Source organism: Arvicanthis niloticus, chromosome 10 (genome assembly GCF_011762505.2).
Source record: "Arvicanthis niloticus isolate mArvNil1 chromosome 10, mArvNil1.pat.X, whole genome shotgun sequence".
NCBI lineage: Eukaryota > Metazoa > Chordata > Mammalia > Rodentia > Muridae > Arvicanthis > Arvicanthis niloticus.
Window position 1 is genome coordinate 82,591,838 of NC_047667.1, and position 22,801 is coordinate 82,614,638.

A 22,801-nucleotide genomic window follows, 5' to 3' on the forward strand; every position below is an offset into this window, starting at 1 on the left:
GTAGGTGGAAAACTAAGGTTTAAGTGAGAACACAGTATTTCCATTTCTAAAAGATAGATTTCAGAGGCTTTAAAGTGTTGAGCATGCTAAACACATGATATGATGGATTAATGGATAAATATATCTCCCACAAAGTCTAATGAATTAAATTTAATCCCAGAGATTTGCACTAGGAAGGAGAGAGCCAACTCCCATAAGTAGTCCTTTGATCTCTACATGCACATTATTGCATAAGAGCACATACATACCTACATATCTACTTGCCTCATTACCTTCAATAGGTAAATAAAATAAATAATAGGTAGACAGAAAGAAAGATAGATGAAAAGAAAGGAAGGAAGAAAGAAAGAAAGAAAGAAAGAAAGAAAGAAAGAAAATAGATAGATAGATAGATAGATAGATAGATAGATAGATAGATAGATAGACTTGATTGATAAATATAAAACCTACTACTTCTTTATGTATATATGTATCTTATATACTAATAATTGCATCACAAGTTTGTGGAATGTTTGTTAGCATGCATAAAGCCCAATATTCCAAAACTCCAAAATTACCTGCTTCTAATGCATGAATACTCACTGAACTGTTTGACTGAAGCAGCTTTTGCCATTCTAGAAGGAAAGGGCACACTTTCTTCTTGATTCTAACTTAAAACTTTCTATCAACTGCTCTAATTTCCTAATTTTATATTTTCTACCCTAACTTTTCAAAATCATATAAATCAAGATAACTTCATAAAACTATTTAAATCAAGTTAGAAATTACATGAAGTCATTAATTTATCTCAACATAATTATCTGAAGAACTTACAACTTCATGTTGATCTTCAAGAAATTTGACCAACAGAGTGGGTTCTCACACATGAAGCAATCACACCATGTTATTATAGGCATTTAGGGTCTCTTGGAGTCTACTCACAAAATGTCAAATAACAAAGGTATATGGTAATGACAAACATGAGAAAGCACATCAGTAGCAGTAAGCAATCCTGGGACAAAGTCCCAGGTTTTGACACACCAGAAATCACCCACTGTAGCTAAATAGGATGGTAGGCCATCTCACAGGAGATCACTTGATCACTTTAGCTCTTGGTGCAAGATGTTTTTAAATGGATACAGAGGTGTAAATAGTAATGGACTCCACAGGTTTATATATTTGAATGCTTGATCTTAGTGAGTGGTGCTTAATGGAAGGTACATCAATAGGTATCCCTGTCAATAAGTATTTATTTCTACAAATAATACAACACTCGAGATAATTTACTGCTGGGGAAGTGCAATGAGGAATAATAGTTTGAATCTTAGAGGCATTATTTACATTTCTATTTTTGTGATAATACTACATGACTAAAAGCAACTTACAGAAAGAACAATTTTTTTGGCTTAAATATTCAGGGAATGATGGAGAGAGAATTTAAAGTTTTATAGTGGCCTTTTTCTTTTTCACAACGGGTTTGCCATCAGAACGCAGGTATTGTGAAAGCCACTGCTAATTCAAAGCAAAAATGGGAAAGGAAAAAATTCACAGCAACATCATCGTAATTGGACACGTAGATTCTGGCAAGTCCACCACAAACGGCCACCTGATTTACAAATGTGGTGGAATTGACAAAGGAACCATCAAAAAGTTTGAGAAGGAGGCTGCCGAAATGGGAAAAGGCTCCTTCAAGTATGCCTGGGTCTTAGACAAACTGAAAGCTGAGCATGAGCATAGTATCACTATTGACATCTCCCTGTGGAAGTTTGAGACCAGCAAATACTACATGACTATCACTGATGCCCCAGGGCACAGAGACTTCATCAAAAACATGATTACAGGCACATCTCAGGCTGATCGTGCTGTCCTGATTGTTGCTGGTGGTGTTAGTGAATTTGAAGCTGGTATCTCCAAGCATGGTATCTCTGTGAGCATGCTCTTCTGGCTTACACCCTGGGTGTGAAACAGCTAATTGTCGGTGTTAACAAAATGGATTCCACCGAGCCACCATACAATCAGAAGAGATACGAGGAAATCATTAAGGAAGTCAGCACCTACATTAAGAAAATTGGCTATAATCCTGACACAGTAGCATTTGTGCCAATTTCTGGTTGGAATGGTGACAACATGCTGGAGCCAAGTGCTAATATGCTTTGGTTCAAGGGATGGAAAGTCACCTGAAAAGATGGCAGTGCCAGTGGCACCACGCTGCTGGAAGCTTTGGACTGTATCCTGCCACCAACTCATCCAACTGACAAGCCTCTACGACTGCCCCTCCAGGATGTCTATAAAATTGGGGGCATTGGCACTGTCCCCGTGGGCCGAGTGGAGACTGGTGTTCTCAAACCTGGCATGGTGCTTACCTTTGCTCCAGTCACTGTAACAACTGAAGTCAAGTCTGTTGAAATGCACCATGAAGCTTTGAGTGAAGCTCTTCCTGGGGACAATGTGGGCTTCAATGTAAAGAATGTGTTGGTCAAAGATGTTAGACGTGACAATGTTGCTGGTGACAGCAGAAATGACCCACCAATGGAAGCAGCTGGCTTCACTGTTCAGATGATTATCCTGAACCATCCAGGCCGAATTAGTGCTGGCTATGCTCCTGTTCTGGATTGTCACACAGCCCACATAGCATACAAGTTTCCTGAGCTTAAAGAAAAGATTGATCGTCGTTCTGGTAAGAAGCTGGAAGATGGCCTCAAATTCTTGAAGTCTGATGATGCAGCCATTGTTGATATGGTTCCTGGCAAGCCCATGTGTGTTGAGAGCTTCTCTGACTATCCAATTGGTTGTTTTGCTGTTTGTGACATGAGGCAGACAGTTGCTGTGGGTGTCATGAAAGCTGTGGACAAGAAGGCTGCTGGAGCCGGCAAAGTCACCAAGTCTCCCCCGAAAGCTCAGAAGGCTAAATGAATATTATCCCTAACACCTGCCACCCAAGTCTTAATCAATGGTAGAAGAAGGGTTTCAGAACTGTTTGTCTCAGTTGGCCATTTAAGTTTAACAGTAAAAGACTGGTTAATGATAACAATGCATCGTAAAACCTTCAGAAGGAAAGAATGTTTTGTGGACCAGTGTGTGTGTGTGTGTGTGTGTGTGTGTGTGTGTGTGTGTGGTGGCAGTTTTAAGTTTTTAGTTTTCAAAATCAGGACTTTTTAATGGAAACAACTTGACCAAAAATCTGTCACAGAATTTTGAGACCCATTAAAACAAGTTTAATGAGAAAATATTTATTTTATTTTTTTATAAATGAAAATATTTTTTAACAGTAACAATTTTTCATTTTAATCATTCAGTGCCATGCTCTGAACAGTAATATTTTGATTAATGAGAAATTGCATACATAATAATGATCACTTGGGATTAATTATCTAGAAAGGGGATTATCATCCTATTATGAGTACATAAACTCTGGTGTTCCTAAGGTGATAAAATTACCTAAAAATAAGTTTCTTGGCTGTTAGTCAACACATAACTACAATTTCCTTATAGTGTCTTACACAATTATAATTTTTTATTAAATGTTAATTAAAGGTTTATAAGTTTGGTAATGCTCAATCAGAAGTGTAACCCAATACCCAACCTAGATATATAAACTATCTTTGACTGGTGGAGACACATGAACATCTGCCTCCATGCCCCCCCTTTCTTTCTCTCTCTTTCTCTCTCTCATCACCTAGCTTCTCCTCTCCTTCATCTTCTCCTCTCCTTCCTCCATCTCTTCCTCTCGGTACTCCTTCCCCCTTAGCTCCTCCTACATATCACCCTTCCTGTTAAAATAAAACTTTTCTCTCAAAATACAATTAGAGAATAATTATTCCTAATTGTACCAGTGAGGTACAAGATAGTCCTAATACCCAGTCCATCATTTTGTTGACTAACCAGAACCTCTGTCATCTCTCCTAACTAAAACATTTAGTTTTGAACCTGGCTTTTTTCTTGGCTTTAGAATGAATGTCAGCTGAAAACCATCCACTCAGATCTTTTCTCTCAAAGTAAATAGCCAGGATTGTCTATGAAACTATAGGTCTTCAACCCATAAGAAATCCAGAATGACTGAGTTAACTGGAATTATGAAAAGCACTAAGCATAGCTTCTAAAACTTAGCTAATTTATAGAGGCCACTGAACACCTGGACAGTCCCTATACTACCAAACGTTGGAGCATCAAATCTTCAGTCTTCTGGCCCAGAATCGTCTGACAGACCTTAGTGATGCAGAATTATTAAGGGCCGATTACTCTGTCTAGGCAGATATAATCAGTCGACTATTCTGCAAGTGTGTCCTTTTCTGGACAGTAATTTTTCTGTAGATGGAAAGAGGCAATTCTTGCCTAGTGGCTGTCACCTGCATCTTTCTCATATTCAGGCCCCTTTGCATATGAGACTTAACCCTTTACAGTTTGTGAATTTTGCACATGTTTCAAATTGAGTGTGGAGAATTCCCAGAACTTGTAATATAAAGTAAAAAGAAACAGATGAAGATGATCTTTTAAAACCTTAACTGTGATCACAACTGGACACAGTTTTTAAAAATTACTTGCTTTTTTTTTTTTTGTATGTATAAGAGGTATCCCATCTCTTCTGAAACTGTCAGAAAGGGGTGCTAACCACATCATCTAAGTCAAGTCATTTTCCTCTACCACCAGATACCTCACACACACTCATATATTTTCATGTTTGGGTTCATCTACCTCCAGAGTTTCTAATTAAAAAACACTTAAGGAATTATGGCTTGCACTTCAATGGGCTATATTAGTTTTCTAATTTTAGCTAGTGAATTACTACAAGTAGAAGGGTTTAAAATATTATCCTTGTATCATCTCATAGTTCTGTGGGTCAGTCAGAAGTCCATAGAGATGATTGTGTTCGCTACTTATCATCTGAAATCAGAAGAGCAGGGCTGGGGAGGATGCCACTTCTAAATCGTTTCTGGTTGTGGGCAGTGAGTGAACTGTTTCATGCAGCTATAGGACAGAGGCCTTGCTTACTTGCTGGCTGTTAATCAGAGGTCACACTCAGCATGAAGAGCTTTCTCTCAAGCCCTTCTTTGCAGCTCATCATCTTCAAAGTCAGCAAGGGCACTCAAATTCAAAGGAAACAGAAGAAGACACTCTTTCATAAATTGGATTTTTTAACGGGGCCATTACTACATTTGTCTGGACATGCTAGCCCCAAACACTGGGCACATTTTTGGAAGGTCCCTTGAGTATATTTGTGAAGATGGTGAACTATCTGCTTCAATTCTAGTAAGCATCATTTCTTTTCTCTTCTGTGGTCTCCCAGAAAAAAAGAGTAACAGACAGGGATCAGCACTTTCAAATCCTTTTACTAATTGAGAGAGCCTTTAGACAACTCATGACTTGAGAGGAAAAAGCTGGTAAAATATCACTTTAAAAAATGTTCTATTTAAACTTTACTGATTTATAGAAGGCAAGCATAAGAGGAAATAGATTCTTGTCTCTTCCACAGGTTTAAGCAAAGACATTACCTTATAGATGAGAGCAAGCGGCACGTGTGAACTCACCTCAGACTCACATCCCTCTGTCAGCCTCTTCATTGAACTCCCCATTAGTCTGAGATTTCCTTTCATGAACAACAATTGGATTTTAGGATATTCATTCTTATAATGTGAAGTATTTGTCAATGCTTTCATTTGAATTTCAAGTGGTTCAACATGAAAAATGTATACATGTCTCTCCCTGTGCCTGTGACACTAGTAAAAAGTTTGGCTATTTGTTAAACAGATAAAAAACTATCACATTTAGAAAGAACAAGGGATACTTTACAGAAGTCTTTAGGAAGGTTTTAAACTCTAGGTTTTTTACTCTAAGTGGCCCCATTGGTCCAGATAATAAACAAATGAGTATGAGTAAGCAATGTGCTATCAAGCAATATTTATATGCTGCATGCAGTACTCATGGTAGATATTTCTTATCAGGGTTGCTTTCAATGTGTTTTCTGGACTAAATATTACCATATCATACTCACATATAAACACACACACACTTTTCTTGATTCAGATTCATGTCAGCTTATGTAACTCAATATTATGCTCTATTTTAGTTAAGGTTGTAAAGATTGATTACATGGGAAGGCCAAGGCAAATAAGGTTGGGTGTTATAATATTCTCTTCAAGGAATATTAAACAAACAAATTGAGCATACAGCAGATTATTGGTCCTAAATATTAAATAACCTCAAGGTATATTTTTTAACTTGCCTCTGAGATCCAGCAAAAGTTCTAATCTCTTAGAATATAGGAGATATTTTAATACTAATGCATCACCACTTGGAAAAAATATGTGTGGAGGGATCAAGTACAATTCAATTTCCTTCAGCTCTAACTCTGCAGCCTTGTATAATGATACAGTGAGTACTGTAGTTGTCAAGAAGGCTCACACTGTAGGTGTGCAAGTTTGAATCTGCAGGACTTGTCTTTCTCTCATATAGGATATGCTCTCTCTTATCAGTGATAAATGCCAAGACACAAAATTGATATTCAGAGAATTGGCCAATACAAGATCATGTCAGGCCCTAAAAGAGAAGCTGGACTTGGGAGAAGAAGCAAACATGTTTAGGGATTTTGCACACACTGTGGCATCTGCCTCAAAGTTTAGGGAAGTTCTAGTATATGAGCCATTTCTTCATTATGAATTATTATATACCTTTTGGGTAACATGATCAAGGCCACTTTAGAAGACAATTTTTCATAGTTTACAGTTCCAGTGGAATAATAGTCCCTATGGCACTGACACATGGCTGAAAATAGAATTAATGTGTGCAAAGCTCTAATGGAGCTACAAATCAATTAAAGGTGTCTCTTTTTTTGGTTTTTCGAGACAGGGTTTCTCTGTGTAGTTCTGGCTGTCCTGGAATTCACTCTGTAGACTGGGCTGGCCTCAAACTCAGAAATCTGCCTGCCTCTGCCTCCCAAGTGCTGAGATTAAAGGCATGCACCACCACCGCCCGGCTTAAAGGTGTCTCTTAAGGCATTGTTCCCATGTCTTCTTCCTTAGAGGAATGCATAACATTCATCTTACAAACATAAATCAGATAACTGACATTGAGGCACATGGCTTTGTGAGAATATTATAATCATAGCTATACTTAAAGGACTGTTTTTTTATGCACTTGCTTTTCGTTAGAGCTTCCAGAACATATTAAAAATTCCTCACAGGCATATTTGTATCAGCTAGAACATGAAAACTACCTTTCACGCCTTCTAGAACTTTGATGTTGTTCTTCAATATGATGGTCTTCCCAACTGTAACCTAAAACACAGTATCAGAAAATGAATGATATAGTATTGGAAATTAGGTAAAATTCAAGTTACTGTGAATTTTGACAGCACTGAACCTGATTTATTCAGGTTAATCTTCCTTGTTCTCAATTGAAATAACAAAGGATCATCAATAACTAAGAATCACTTGTTCCATTATTTTGAAAAGCAAAACAAAATTCACAGTCTTACCTGTAGCAGTGAGGTTCCGGTAGGTCTCCGGCATCACATCTTTGTAGAGATTCTTCTGGGAAGGATCCAGCAAATTCCACTCTTCCACAGTGAAGTTCACATGCACATCATCATAAGTCACTGCATCCTAAAATATCACACACATGTGTACAACACAAAGCATGCTAGTGACATCACTGTAAATAAATGTATACTTTCTAGACAATGTAGTGATGTAATTCTGGTGCTTCCTCCACTTATTTCCTGAAACAGAAGTTAAAACCTAATCATTCTGTCATTTTAGAAGAAAATTGAATTATAAGTTTCACTTGTGTTGCTTCTGAATCCTTTAAATAGAATATAGCCTTGCAAAACAAATGGCAACTGAGAAATATGCAGGGGAAACAGATCAACTGTACTGAGCAAACATCTGAAAAGCTGTATAAACAATTACTAACTACAAAAATGATAGGCAAGCTGTGTGTATTTGCTTATGTCTTAAATCACAGAGGTACAGGCAGGTGTATGTCATTAAACTGGATGCTGGCGGTCTATGGGATGTGTTGCAGGACAGCAAAAGTTACATATTAAGACCCTCACTCCCCTGTAAAAATCAACCAAGGAAACAAAAATGAGAGAACTCAGTTCTTTACTGAAGTTCCTACAAAGAATTATACATTCACTGCAGTTCTGTATTCATCTTGCATAAACATGAAGTGAGCCAGTTTAAACAGCAACATTAATAAATTTTACTAAAATGGAATGCATGTTTAAAGAATTAAAAATGGACAGATGAAAATATTAGTAATTTATATGTTGATCAGAAATAAGGAACATAGAGCAGGAAAGATAGTTCAGGAGTGGAAAGCTTCTGCTGGTCTTCCACATAATGGTAGTCAATTTCTAGTATTTACATGGGGATCAACAACTACCCATTTCTTCAACATCAAGAATACTCAGGCCATCTTCTGACAACAGTAAAGATGAGTCACACATGGTATACATATTCATGCACACAGGCATAATACTCTTATTTATTTAAAAATTTCAAAACAAACACAAGAGTTAGGCAGAAGGACATACACCTGGAATCCAATGAGTCTGAAGCCTCGGGCAGTATTGATATCACGAACATATGCCATCCAGAGAAATAAAATATAACCTATATATTTGGCTAAATTTTAAAATTAAAGATGATGATGAAGAGGTACACAAAAGCATGTGCTTATTTTACAAAACCACGTCAGGTGGCTTCTGTGATTTCTATATCTACTATCATCCCAGGAAGGGCTTCACAGAGAAATTTGGTCTAGAAAACAAAAAACAAAATATATAAAGTTAAAAATATAGAACCACCAGGCTTGCAAAATAGCTTAGCATTGAATAGCCAATGTTTATACTGTTTCTTTCATGATTTAGGGACTGAGACCAAATGAGGACTGTATGGGAGCATGAGAAGAAAACTGAAGAATCAGTTTCAACCACAACACAGTACACACAGAGAATAAAATATGTCCTGTCTAAAAGAAATCCAGGGTTAAAGCTGGAACAGAGACTGAGGGAATGACCAATGAAAACTTACCTAACTGGAGACCCACCTTATGGACAAGCACCAATTCATGACATTATTAGGGATACTCTGTTATGCTCCCACACAGGAGCCTTGCATAATTGTCCATTAAGAGGCACTACCCAGCAGCTGACTGAAACAGATGCAGAAAATGACAGTCAAACATTGAATGGGCCTTAGAAACTGTTATGGAAGAGTTGGGGAAGGATTAAAGGCTCCGAAGAGAATAGGAACTCCTCTACAGGAAGACCAACAGTCTCAACTCACCTGGTCTCTTGGGGACACTCAGAAAGTGAGCCACAAACCAAATACCACACACAGGCTGGAATAAGTCCCCTGGCACATATGTAGCAGATGTACAGCCCAGTCTTCATGATGGTCCTCCAACAACTGAAGCAGAGGCTGTCCCTAAAGCTGCTACCTATCTTTGGAATCTGGTCCATGAACTGGGCTGCCATGTCTGGCTCAATGGAAAGGATGAACTTAACCCAGCAGAGACTTAATGCACCATGGTGTAGAGATATCCAAGGGCCCACATCTTCTCAAAAGAGAAACAGAAGAAATTGGAGGGAGAGACTTTGTGAGGGTAGGTGACCTAGAGTAGGGACTCCACTAAGTTCATAGCCATTTTATTTATAACAGCTTGAAATTGGAAAGAATCCAGATGTCCCTCAACCAAAACATGGATATAGAAAATGTGGTTCATTTACAAAAGGAAAACTATTCAGATATTAAATACAAGGACATCATGAATTTTGCAGGCAAATGGATACAGTTAGAAACTATTATCCCGAGTGAGGTAACCCAGACCTAAAAGCACATGCATGTATGTACTCATTTACAGATGAATAATAACCACAAAGTACAGGAAACCTACACTACACTTCATAGACACAAAGAAACTAAACAAGAAGGAAGGTCCAAATGAACATGGTTGAATCTCACTCAGAAGGGGGAATAAAGCAATCATAGGAGGCAGATGGAAGAAAGAGAACCAGATGGGAGAGCAGATAAAGGAGAATCTGGGAGAACCAGGAACAAGTGTGGTGAGAGACAAGCAAGGGCCAGAGGAGGGAAATGAATCAAAATCTGCAGCTGGCTTGGGGGAGGGGTTATATTTAGGATGTGCCAGAGACCACAAATTGGAGGATAACAAGGAGTCTGGGGTTGATCTTACTTGAGATGTATAGCAGTTAGATATGGACCCTGAAGAGGCCACATCCTGTAGTCAGGCAGGAACCCCAGTGGAGAGTTAAAGACACCAACTAAACCAAAACCCTTTCTACCCAAAATTTGTCTTGTCCACAAGAATACAATCTACAGCAAAGATTCTGTCCAGCAGCAAAATAACTTTTTGATACCATTTTGTTGCTGTTCTAACTTGCCAGTCTGCTGCTGTGATTGACTGAAGCTCTAAAATGTTGAGAACCGAAAACAACTGTGACACAGGTACAATAATAAATGAGGAAGTTGTAAAAACCCAAAACCAATGCTTTAACCATATCAGTTACAGGAGCCCTTGTCACCACAAGAGAGAGTTGGAGTTGTGGCTGAGCAAGGACAAAATAGGGAGAGCACTTGGCTCAGAGCAGGGAAGGATACACTGGAATGGAGAGCTCAGAGACTGTGCTGACCTGGGGTGAGCATCTTCAACTCTGGGTTCCCAGGCCAGTGCTACCAAACTGGAGGTTAAAACAGCTGGGAGGTGGACAGAAAACCAGATTGTCCCACAGACCTGGAAATGACCACCAACAAAGGACAAGAACTCTGGCCCAAGGAAGATATGCTAAATTTGTTAGAATTAATAAAGAATGACCTCCCATCTTATGACAGCTCCAAGCTACAGCTTCAAAACTACAGAGTCACATATGAATTGGGCAGAGGGTAGTTCAGGAGGTAGCTAAACCCTGCTGTTGTACCTTGACTGGCTGATGATAAGAGGGTTTGGTCATAAGATGTTTGCTCAAGTGGATTTTGTGCAATCTCAAAAACAGAGTTTGTTGGACTTCATAAACTCATCTTTTTGACTAAGCCCCTTATCAAAAGATACTACTGTTTACCTGCAAGCCACGTATGCCTCTACTACCCTCTTAACTCCCCACCCCATGTCCTGAATAAACTGTATTCTATTCTATACTGTCTTGTGGTGGGTTGCTCCTGGGGAAGACCTGTCTCAGCAGGAGTCATGGTCCCTCAGGAAAAAGAAATATTTCAGCAGGGCTGGAGAGATAGTTCAGCCATTAAAGGCTAGGCTCACAACCAAAAATATAAGAAATATTTCAGCAGCAGGCATGAGCCTGCTGAGACATCCTCTTCACCCACACCTTCCCACACCCCCATAGGACACATTTCATCTCTCTTTAAAGAGAGGTAACTATGGGGAGGAGCATACATGGCTGTCACCAGGTAACTGTGAGGTAGAGTTTTAGACAGAATGCTAACACCATTAACATTAAAGAGGGATTTTAGGAAACAAGAGTCTTGTTTTGTGGCTTCATGCTGCGTTCAGGGAAACTGCAGCTCCTTTTCACCAGATGATAGGTATCAATCAACCCTAAAGAAAAGCCAGAAACATAAGGGAAACACAGTTGAGCACTATTGTTAGCCAGCACATCTTCCTCAGTGGCAAAGTGAAGAAATACCACAGTTGGATTAGTACATGTTCTCTATATAAGCATATCTCAAATCGTAGAGAGAATGACTCTGTATGCATGTTGAAAGGGGATTTAATAGAATGCCACAATAAAGGCTGTTGGGCAAGGGAAATTAGAAAAATCAAGGGCTGGTTGATTTCATGTTGCAGTACATTATAGCTGATCTTCAGTGTATACCAGAATTCTGAAGAGATAAGTACTTACTAATGCCAATTTTAAAACACAAATAAACAAACAAATCACCTTTGTTTTGTTTTGTTTTGTTTTTTTAAAAAAAAAAGTAGGGCAAGTACAAAAACAAAAACACCTCCCGATTCAATGTCCTTTATATATGTAGGTTGTCAAAAGAATCTATAGCCCAGATTAAAGGTGGATCTGAACATCTCAAAAGATCAAGATTAATAAAAGGTTTCTCACTTCAAAAGTTGTAATTAAGAAATATGCCCCACAGCAAGCAGGATTTGAGTTAGGGTTAGAGGATTAGACAGTCATGGTTAGGATTAGGATAAAGGCTTTTAGAGTTAGGTTTAGGTTGTTAGGAAATTAAGGGGTGAGGGTTAGAATAGGGTTAGGCTCAGGTGGCCACCATCATTCTTCATGGTCCCACTGAATCAATATTATCCCTATTACACAAAGAAGAAATATTAGGCCTTCAAGGTATTCATTTTATATCTTAATGGTTTGTTTTATTCTTATTCTGATAGCTTCTCTCTTACTTATAGAAAAACTTCTCAAAAGAACCTAATAGTTTTTCCAGCCATTTGCCTCCAAAACTAGCATACTAACAAATGAAGCAAAGTTTTTGATATTCACAGAACCCCACAGATAATCAAAGGATAAGTTGCCAAAAGCTAGGCAGACTGCTGCCAGCAAACAACATTTATGCTACCCTATGCTGGGTCTCACTGTCAGCTATTTCTGCACCTAATTTTCCTCTGAGATAAAATGTGCTTCAGTACTCTTCTGCTCTAGACTTATCTGGTTTACTTTCTTCCCAACCTAAAAATATGCTTACTAAAGATTTCTATGTGAAGTTTTCACTTGACAATGAAAATTCTGAAAAAGGAATCCCAAGCAATAAACAAATTCATGCCTCATTAAATTTTGCCCTTTTTATTACTTATGTTCCCACCCACAACACGGGCTCCCTGCAAACCACCCTGCCCCCACCCCCAACTTTCTCCCTCCACTTCCTTTGACTTGCTGCCTGACACCCCACAGGTGACACAGCAGCAGCCGCTGTGCAGAAAACAGGGAGGGAGTGGGGGAGAGGGGAGCAGTGGGGGTAGGGGTGGAGGGAGCGGAGGTGGTAGGGGGGCAGCCCAGGGGAGCAGTATGGCTGCTTGAGGAGAGGCAGCACTGAGTTTGTCTTCTCTTTCTGCACCCCACCAGTGGGCAAGGAGCCCTGTGGTCCCTCTTTTGAGGTACCTGCCATTGGCAAGATTCTACAAAAAAGACCACACATGAGCCAGCTCATCAGACTAGATACATGCTGGTGCTAGGGACAAGCATATTCTTTTCGAGACCTCCTGAAGAGGAGATGCTACCATGTGGACTGAGAAGTGGAAGTGTGCGTCAGCAGCAGCATGAGCAGTAGCAAGGTTAGTGTGGTGGGTGGGACTAGCTGCAAGTCTGCAGCCCAGTGCCTGGCGAGATCCTGGATGAGTGAGCAGGTGCAAGTTAGAGCCAAGCAGTTCATGCTGAGATAGAAGAAAAGCCTCATTACTTATCTTTAACTGTTAGGATACAGGTTTCAATCACTTAAGCCAGGAGCTTTTTACCCTCTGAAAGAGCAAGAAAGTGTTTAGGAGTTTTGAGAAGTTATCATCAGCAGTTCAGTACAGTTAGACAGCTAAAATGTCCTGAGACCCTCAGACTTTAAAGTCATCACCAGAGTCCTACTATGCACCTCCACCACTACCCTCTCCAGTACAGGAGGCTCCAGGCATAGTAGAGTTATATGTGTTTGTGTGATTTACTCTATGTATAAACACTTTAGGATGCAATCAGTATCATATTGTATCATTCTACTGTATATCTTGCTACCCCTGATATATAATACTCTATAACACACAATCCTTATTTGTCCTGTGGAAAATTATTGAGAAATACACCCTGGAGATTATAAAATTACAAAATTATTGTACTCCTCTTTTAAATTAATATCCACCTATGAATGAGTACATGCATATGTTTATCTGAGTCTGGCGTATCTTGCTAAGAATGACTGTTTTTCAAGTTCCATCCATTTGTCTGAAACTTTCATGATGTCATTGTTTTTATCAGCTGAGTAATTCTGTGTAAATGTAACTTAGTGTCTTTATTCTTCTCTTCAGGGACAACTAGATTGTTTCCAGCTTAAGGCCACAAGAGGGTGTGCCATGACACTATCTTGAAAAACCAGACAGGGTTTCTCTGAATAGCCCTGGCTGTACTGGAACTCACTCTGTAGACCAGGCTGGCCTCAAACTCAGAAATCCACCTGCCTCTGCCTCCCAAGTGCTGGGATTAAAGGCATGCACCACCACTGCCTGGCTGCCATGACACTATCTTGAGAGACAGAAATGTCAGATGACCCAGAGAAGTACGCTAGAACCAAACACAACTGGAAAAAGAAAATCAATGAAATGATGTAGAATGATATTCTCCTATACTCATAGATTTGCACCTAATCCAACAGTCTTTATAGAGGCATCAACCAGCAACTCAGATGCAGAGACCTACAGCCAAACATCAGGCAGAGTTCATGAAATCCTGCTGAAGAGGAGGAGGAAGGATTCTAGGATACAGATGTGTCAAGGACACAATAAACCTCACAATAAACAGAATCAACAAACCTGTGCTCATAGTGGCTCACTGAGATTGTTCCAAAAATCAGGGCATCTGCATGGGTTTACACATAGGCTCTCTACCTATATGTTATAGTTGTGTAGTTTGTGTATGTGTGTCTCCTAACAGAGGAACCAGGTACTGTTCCTGATGCTTTTGCTTGCTTTTTGTATCCTTGACCTCCTACTGGTTTCCTTGACTAGGCTCAATATGAAGGCATCTGCCTAGCTTCATTGCAACTTGATTGATATCTCTGGAAGGACTGACCTTTTGTAAAACAATAATAGAGGAATGAATGGGGAGGTTGGAGGTTTGTGGGGTTGGGAAGATAAGGAGATGGGATGTAATATGAGAGAATACACTAAAAACAAGTCAGCATCTAGGGATATATTAGTGATCTATATGTGATGGTAGCCTCTGTAAAATCTTGGCAACAAAGCCACAGAGGAAAAAGTATTTCTTTTCACCCTGCTCTTATATGGCTTCCTACACTGGATCTTTTTGAAGGGCTTTTTAGTTAGATTTTAAAGTCAATACTGGATGATAAAGAAATCAATTATCTTGGAGATGCCTTTTCTAGAAAGTTCTTGATGGTGCTATTGAACTGGCTATTAAGCTGGCTATTGAGCTGGCTCTTCCAGTTTGTATTGCCAAGCCAGAGGCAAAAGAAGAGAACCACATCCTACAAGTTGTCCTCTGACATCCCAATAGAGCCTTAGCAAGTGTGTGTCCAAGTATGTGTGTGTGTGTTCACACAAGACAAACATAATCAATTATAGAAATAATACATGTAAAATAAATTAGAAAGCACATGAGTGTTCTGCTCTGAAAAGAGTGTAGTGGTCTCTTGGCTTTGCAGGTTACTCTTGAGCTTCAATCATCCTGCTTCCACTTCCCAAGTGTAAGGAGTAAAAGCAAGGCCACAAAGGCCCATGAGGACAACCCAAGCCTGAGCTCTTGGCTTTCTACATGCTGTGCAATAACTCTGTCAACTGACCTAGGTCAAATCTATTATGCTACACTTCCCTATGCCACCATCTATTGTTTTCTTTCTTCACAAAGAAATTCACTGTGTAATTCATAGAGGCCTATATCCCATAATGCTTTGATATACTTGATGCAGAGAAGAAAACACTCTCACACCAAGGACTTTCTTCTTATTCAGTTTCCTCTGACAACAATTCTTCACTCTGTTGTCAGCACAAATCATGGCTGCATTATCTATCTGCTAAGACATTTAGGGGCAACTTTCAACGGCTAAATGCATGGCTTCTATGACTGAAGCCCTAACCAACATCCCACATTGCAACTAGCCCTGCCTACTCTTCCTGGATGTGCTCTCAGGCACTTGTACATGATGAGGCAACTCATGTTTTTTCCTTTGCATTCATCCTGGTGTGTATCCTCAGTACTATTTAATTGCTTTTGTTGATGAATAGGGGCATTTTGTGGAAGGGATGAGACATTCCTGGGCAGAGTTTGGAAAGTAAAGACTCAGTTCCTCATGTTGTACAAGCTAAGGAGTTTTCATTCAAGCCTAGAGAAATTTATGGCTTTGGAAGGAGTAGATTCTCAATAGTTATATCCCTGGAGAGTGTCTTGGAAAGAGCACCTCGAATTCTCATCAATACAGCAAAAACATTAAAAGAGAGTCAAAGGCCATTCCCCATGACATCATCAATACCTTCTCTGGAAATTCTATTATATCCTGGAGAGTCATCAGCATCTCCTGTGATGTCACCAGTGTTATAGCAACAACAACAGCTCTTAGGGGTATAAACAGCACTGTTGAAAAACAGTGCCTTTTGGATCTATCCATATATATGTTGGGAAGACTGATGAGTCAACTTAGGAGAAAGAATTTGGAGTGTAGAGCGATGAGAGTGAGGCATAAGGAAGCTTGCGTTCAGTCTCAGTGTAAACCAACAAGAAAGAAGTGGTCCTGTGGAAGGCTGAGTGATTCTGAGCAGGAATGTGGAGCTTGGGGGGGGGGGGGGGGGGGGCTAGAACTGGGCTTTCCAAGAATGAGGCACAAGAATTGCAGCCACTGGGAAAGTCAAGGATTCCAAAGTATTAGTTTGCCCATTCCCAAAGCCAGGAGCTGACAAGTTCAAAGCTGTTGCACTGTAACTTTTGCCTCTTACTGTTACCAGACACTGGGGTGTGACTTGAGGATAGAGATACCACAAGGATTCAGGCATTTCTCTACTGCAGCCAAGCAACTATCACAGATGATGAACCAAACAGACGCTGCATCTTTTGGCCACTTCTGTGTTGTTTCTGTTATTCAGTGGTGTAAATTGATTTGGTCTATAGACCATGTTCTTCCTCTGTATGACTTTTCAATCAATATTCATGAGCCTAGAATGAGGAGGCAGGAGATCAGTGTCTTTATAGCCCTAGCTTCAGAAACCACACCTTGAAACTTCTGAAGAGAAGTTATTTCTGGTGAAGTTAGGAACAAGCTTGAAGAGGTATTTTGGTGGTTTCGTGAAGCCCATGTAGGGAAGAAGAATAAACACCTAGCTGCTTATCCCCCCACTTCTCTCCAGATAGATGCAAGAGCTGAAATCCCCAGAGCAAGCAAATCAAGTCTGGGCCATAAACTTTGGGGCTTGTTACTGGTTTCTGGGCATTTTAGCTTTCTGTTTGGAAATCAGAGTAAGCTGTTTATCTTTTATGCCTTCACAAATTGCAAGTTCACTTGTTTTTTTTTTTGTTTGTTTGTTTGTTTGTTTTGTTTGTTTGTTTGTTTTTTACCTACAGAGGCTGGTGGACAGCCACCACACTCCATAAACAACCTCACCAAGAAGCAGGTGAAGAACAAATGGAGCTGTTGCCATCATACCTTCAGTGGGTCCCTGTGTCCAAACTCATGTCCTTGAATGCTTCTCAGAGAAGAAGCAGAAAGAGAAGCTTGAGCAAGTATGAGATCATAAGTACAATCTTCTGCTTTCTCCAAATGAAAACAAGAGCCTGTGTCCTGAGTAACAGAATTCAGTGCTTGAGGCAATGGAGTTTGCTTTCCTAAGATGCATTTTGAAAGAGCTTGACTAGTGACTTGTGTGAGATTAGTCTGTAGTGATTTGATAGGATTTAAGTCTTCTTGTATCTGTTGAGGCTTGATTTGTGACAGATTATATGGTCAATTTTGGAGAAGATACCATGAGGTGCTGAGGAGAAGATATATATAATTGTATGTCTCCCTTTTCATTTCTGATTTTGGTAATTAGGATATTTCCTCTGTGTCCTTTCATTAGTTTGGCTAATAGTTTATCTATCTTGTTGATTTTCTCTCTCTCTCTCTATCTCTATATATATAGATATATAGATAGATAGATAGATAGATAGATAGAGATGTAGATGTAGATGTAGATATAGATAGATAGATAGATAGATATAGATAGATAGATATATAGATTAGATATAGATATATAGATATATAGATATATAGATGATATATAGATATATAGATATATAGATGATATATAGATATATAGATATATAGATGATATATAGATGATATATAGATATATAGATATATAGATATATAGATATATAGATATATAGATATATAGATATATAGATATATAGATATATAGATATATAGATATATAGATATATAGATATATAGATATATAGATATATAGATATATAGATATATAGATATATAGGGTAAAATGTTCTAAATGGAAGAGTCTGAGGAAGGACTTAAGGAAGTGAAGAGGATGGCAACCCCATAGGAAGAACAACAGTGTCAACTAACCTGGACACTTCAGGGCTTCTAGAGTCTAAGCCAAAAACCAAGGAGCATACAGGGGATGGTTCATGGCCCAGGGCATGTGTGCAGCAGAGGACTGCCTTGTCTGGCCAAAATAAGAGAGGATGCACTTAACCCTGTAGAAACTTGATGTCCCAGGGAAAAGGAAAGTTGGTGGAGGTGAGGTCCTGGTGGGTGGGTGGGTGTGTAGGTGTGGGTTAAGTGGCTGGAAATGCAGAAAATTCCTCCAGGCAGGAAGTTAGGTGTGGCAGCTGCAGCTACAGTGGCTCATTAATGGCCTTCTCCACATTTCCTCAAGGCATGGCTACAATGACACAAGAAAGTCCATGAGTTTTACAGGCTGTATTTTCATGACGGATAGTAGCTGGATCTGAATGAACCCCTGTGAAACTCAGGGCAGACCTGAGTTAAATAGGGAGGGAGAAAGGGGGTGGGGAAGAATGCTTAATTGGCTACACCCCCTGGCCTTCAGGCATCTCATTAGTATGTAAATCTCTTGAGACAGAGGCCTGTAGTCACGCCCTCTAGGGAAGGGCTGTATTGCTCTACGTGACTGAACAGTGCAAGTTAATGGAGTTTCATGCCATGTGTTAGGAGCCTGGATTCTGGGAGCAGGGTGGAATAGATGCCCGTCCCTTGCAGGGTCTCTGGGCTACTTCCAGCCAGTGATTCTACCAAAAACCAAGACCCCTTCCATGGCCCTACATCTCCCCCGTTTTTCTTTTTTTTAAAAAGGTCATCCAAGCAAATGGTCTCAGGAAACAAGCTGGAGTTGCCATCTTAATATCTAACAAAATAGACTTTCAAGCAAAAGTTATCAAGCCTAATGAGGGTGAACACTTCATATTTATCAAGGGGAAAATCCACCAAGAGAAAGTCTCAATTCTGAACATCTATGCCTCAAACTCAAGAGCATCCACATTCATAAAAGAAATTTTACTAAATCTCAAAACACACATTGAACCCCATATGATAATAGTGGGAGACTTCAACACCCCACTCTCAGCAATGGACAGGACATTGAAACAGAAGCTAAACAGAGACATAGTAAAACTAATAGAGGCTATGAACCAAATGGATTTAACAGATATGTACAGAACATTTCACCCTAAAACAAAAAAATATACCTTCTTCTCAGCACCTCATAGTACCTTCTCTAAGACTGACCATATAATTGGTCACAAAACAAGCCTCAACCGATACAAGAAGATTGAAATAATCTCATGCATCCTAGCAGATCACCATGGCCTAAGGCTGTTCTTAAATAACAGCAAAACCAACAGAAACTGAAGAATGAAAATTTATAAAAATCACTTTTATAGAATATATACATATATAGATGCTTTTTAAGTTCTTTAGGGAAATGGAAATTTTTCTCTGAAGCAAGCCAAGCCAGTTTCAGGAACTGGCTGAAAGTCATTCAGGTGGGGAAACACGATGACAGGGCTGTGGCTCTAAGGTTGAAACAAGTGAGAAATAGTCAATAAATAGTTGGTAAATGACAGGGTAGGGCAGTGACATGGTAAAACCACGGTTTTGAGAAGAATGAGTGTACTGAGTAATTTCCATGGCTATTAACCTTTCAGGGTGGGTTTCTCTGGAATATTTCGCTATTCTTATGTTATGTATCCTTGGCAACCCCACACCCCCTCCTCACTTCCCTGGTTTGCGGTTTTCCTCTTTAAAAGACCCCTTAGTTCACCACTCGAGGTCAAACTCTGCTCTTGAGAGAGCTCGTGGTTTGGCTTTGGCTGGCCAACTTCCCTAATAAAGCCTCTGCTGATTGCATCCAGGTATGGTTTCTTGTGATCTTTGGGTGGTCATGATTCCCTGAGACCTGAAGAAGGATCTCTCGAGTATGGGGGTCTTCAAAACCCCACATACCTATGGAAGCTAAACAATGCCCTATTCGATGATAACTTGGTCAAGGAAGAAATAAAGAAAGAAATTAAAGACTTTTTAGAATTTAATCAAAATCTTGAAATATCATACCCAAACTTATAGGACATAATGAAAGGAGTGCTAAGAGGAAAATTTATAGCACTTAGTGCCCTGGTAAAGAAACTGAAGAGGCCTTACACTAACAACTTAACAGCACACCAAGAGCTCTAGAACAAAAGAAACTTGGGTTGGGGGGAGTGGGAAAATTTGGCGCGCTTACATATAATTGGATATTTCAACCATCAGCAACTTGCAGAAGTGGCTACATGCGAGCTGGCAGATGACTAGTTACTTTTGACCATGAAACCTTGGACTTCTCAGAAAGGGGGAGAGAAAAGTAAACACCAGATGGCCCATTACTCACTTGGGCTTGTCTGGGCACGTCTTAGCATGCCTTTTCATTTGGGTCACCCTGCCCCTGCAGGGGCTTAATATTTTTATTATGACTATATTTAACAAATTGTTGGTGGTCTTTGCTGACCATGAATTTTTGTTATTGTTACAATGCTGCTTTCAAATTTTGTTCTCACATAAACATAAAAGCAATTTACTGCAAACCAACAGCCAATACCAAATTAAATGGAGACATACTTGAAGCAATCTCACTAAAATTGGGGACAAGACAAGGATGCCCACTCTCCCCATATCTATTCAATATAGTACTCAAATTGCTAGCTAGAGCAATAAGACAACAAAGGAGATCAAGGGGAAACAAATTGGCAAAGAAAAAACAAAAGTATCACTATTTGCAGATAGTATAAATAAGCAACCCCAAAAATTCTACCAGAGAACTTCTCCAGCAGATAAACAACTTCAGCAAAGTGCCTGGATATAAAATTAACTCAAATAAATCAGCAGCCTTCCTTTATACAAATGATAAACAGGCTGAGAAAGAAATTAGGAAAATGATACCCTTTGCAATAGCCACAAAAAGATATAAAATATCTTGGGCTAGCTCTAACCAAACAAGTGAAAGATCTGTATGACAATAACTTCAAGTATCTCAAGAAAAAAAATAGAAGATCTCAGAAAAGGGAGAGATCACCCATGCTCATGGATTGGCAGAATTAATATAGTAAAAATGGCCATCTTACTAAAAGCAATCTACAGATTCAATGCAATCACCATAAAAATCCCAACACAATTCTTCAAAGACTTGGAAAGAGCAATTTTTAAATTTATCTGAAAAGGCAAAGAGGGAGAGAGAGAGAGAGAGAGAGCGAGAGAGAGAGAGAGAGAGAGAATAGCAAAAATAGTTCTTAACAATAAAGAATGGCTGGAGAAATCATGATTCCTGACTTCAAGCTTTACTACAGGGCAATAGTGATTAAAAACTACATGATATTGGTACAGAGACATACACATTGATCAATGGCATAGAACTGAAGACCCAGAAATAAAAACCACACACTTACGGACACTTGATCTTCAACAAAGACACCAAAAATATACAATAAAAAAGAGAAAGCATCTTCAACAAATGGTGTTGTTCTAACTGGCTGTCTGAATGTAGAAAAATGAAAATAGACCCATATTTGTCACCATGCACAAAGCTCAAGTCCAAGTGGATCAAGGACCTCAACATAAAACCAGATATACTGAATCTCTAGAAGTGAAAGTGGGAAAGAGTCTTAAACTCATTGGCACAGGGGAAAACTTCATAAAGAGAACTCCATGCTCTAAGATCAAGAATTGATAAATGGACTTCATGAAACTGGAAAGCTTCTGTAAGGCAAAGGACATAGTCGAAAAGACAAATCAGCAACCTACAGATTGGGAAAATCATCACTATCCCTACATCTGATAGAGGGCTAATATCCAAAATATATAAAGAACTCAAGAAGGTAAACACCAAAAAAAAACAACAATCAAAAAATGGCATATAGAACTAAACCAATAACTCACAACAGAGGAATCTATAATGGCTGAAAAGCACCTAAAGAAATGTTCAAAGTCCTTAGTGATCAGAGAAATGCAAGTGAAAACGACCCTGAGATTCCACCTTACACCAATCAGAATGGTTAAGATCAAAACCTCAGGTGACAACACATGTTGGTGAGGATATGGAGAAAGAGGAACACTCCTCCATTGCTGGTGGGATTGCAAACTGATACAACCACTCTGGAAATCAATCTGGAAGTTCCTCAGAAAATTGGAAATAGATCTACCTAAAGACCCAGCTATACCACTCTTTGGAATATACCCAAAAGATGCCCCACCATGCCACATGGGCATGTGTTCCACTGTGTTCATAGTGGACTTATTTGTGATAGCCAGAAGCTGGAAACAACGGAGAAGTCCCATGACAGAAGAATGGATACAGAAAATGTGGTTCATTTACACAATGGAATACTACTCAGCTATTAAGAATCAGGGTATTCTGAGTTTTGTAAGCAAATGGATGGAATTCGAAAATATCACCTTAAGTGAGGTAACTCAGACCCAAAAGTACATGCATGGTATGCACTCACTAATAAGTGGATATTATCCAAAAAAAAAAAAAAATTCAGAATACCCAAGCTATAGTCCACAGAACTCAAAAGGTCAACAAGCTGAAGGGCCTCAGTCCCAGTGATGAGGGAGAAAAAAGCAATCAC

General features: G+C 39.3%; 1 pseudogene; it reads left to right on the forward strand.

The window, feature by feature from the left end:
* The first annotated feature begins 1,507 nt into the window (after positions 1-1,507).
* On the forward strand, positions 1,508-2,911 carry LOC117715948 (elongation factor 1-alpha 1 pseudogene; annotated as a pseudogene).
* The last annotated feature ends 19,890 nt before the right edge of the window (positions 2,912-22,801 follow it).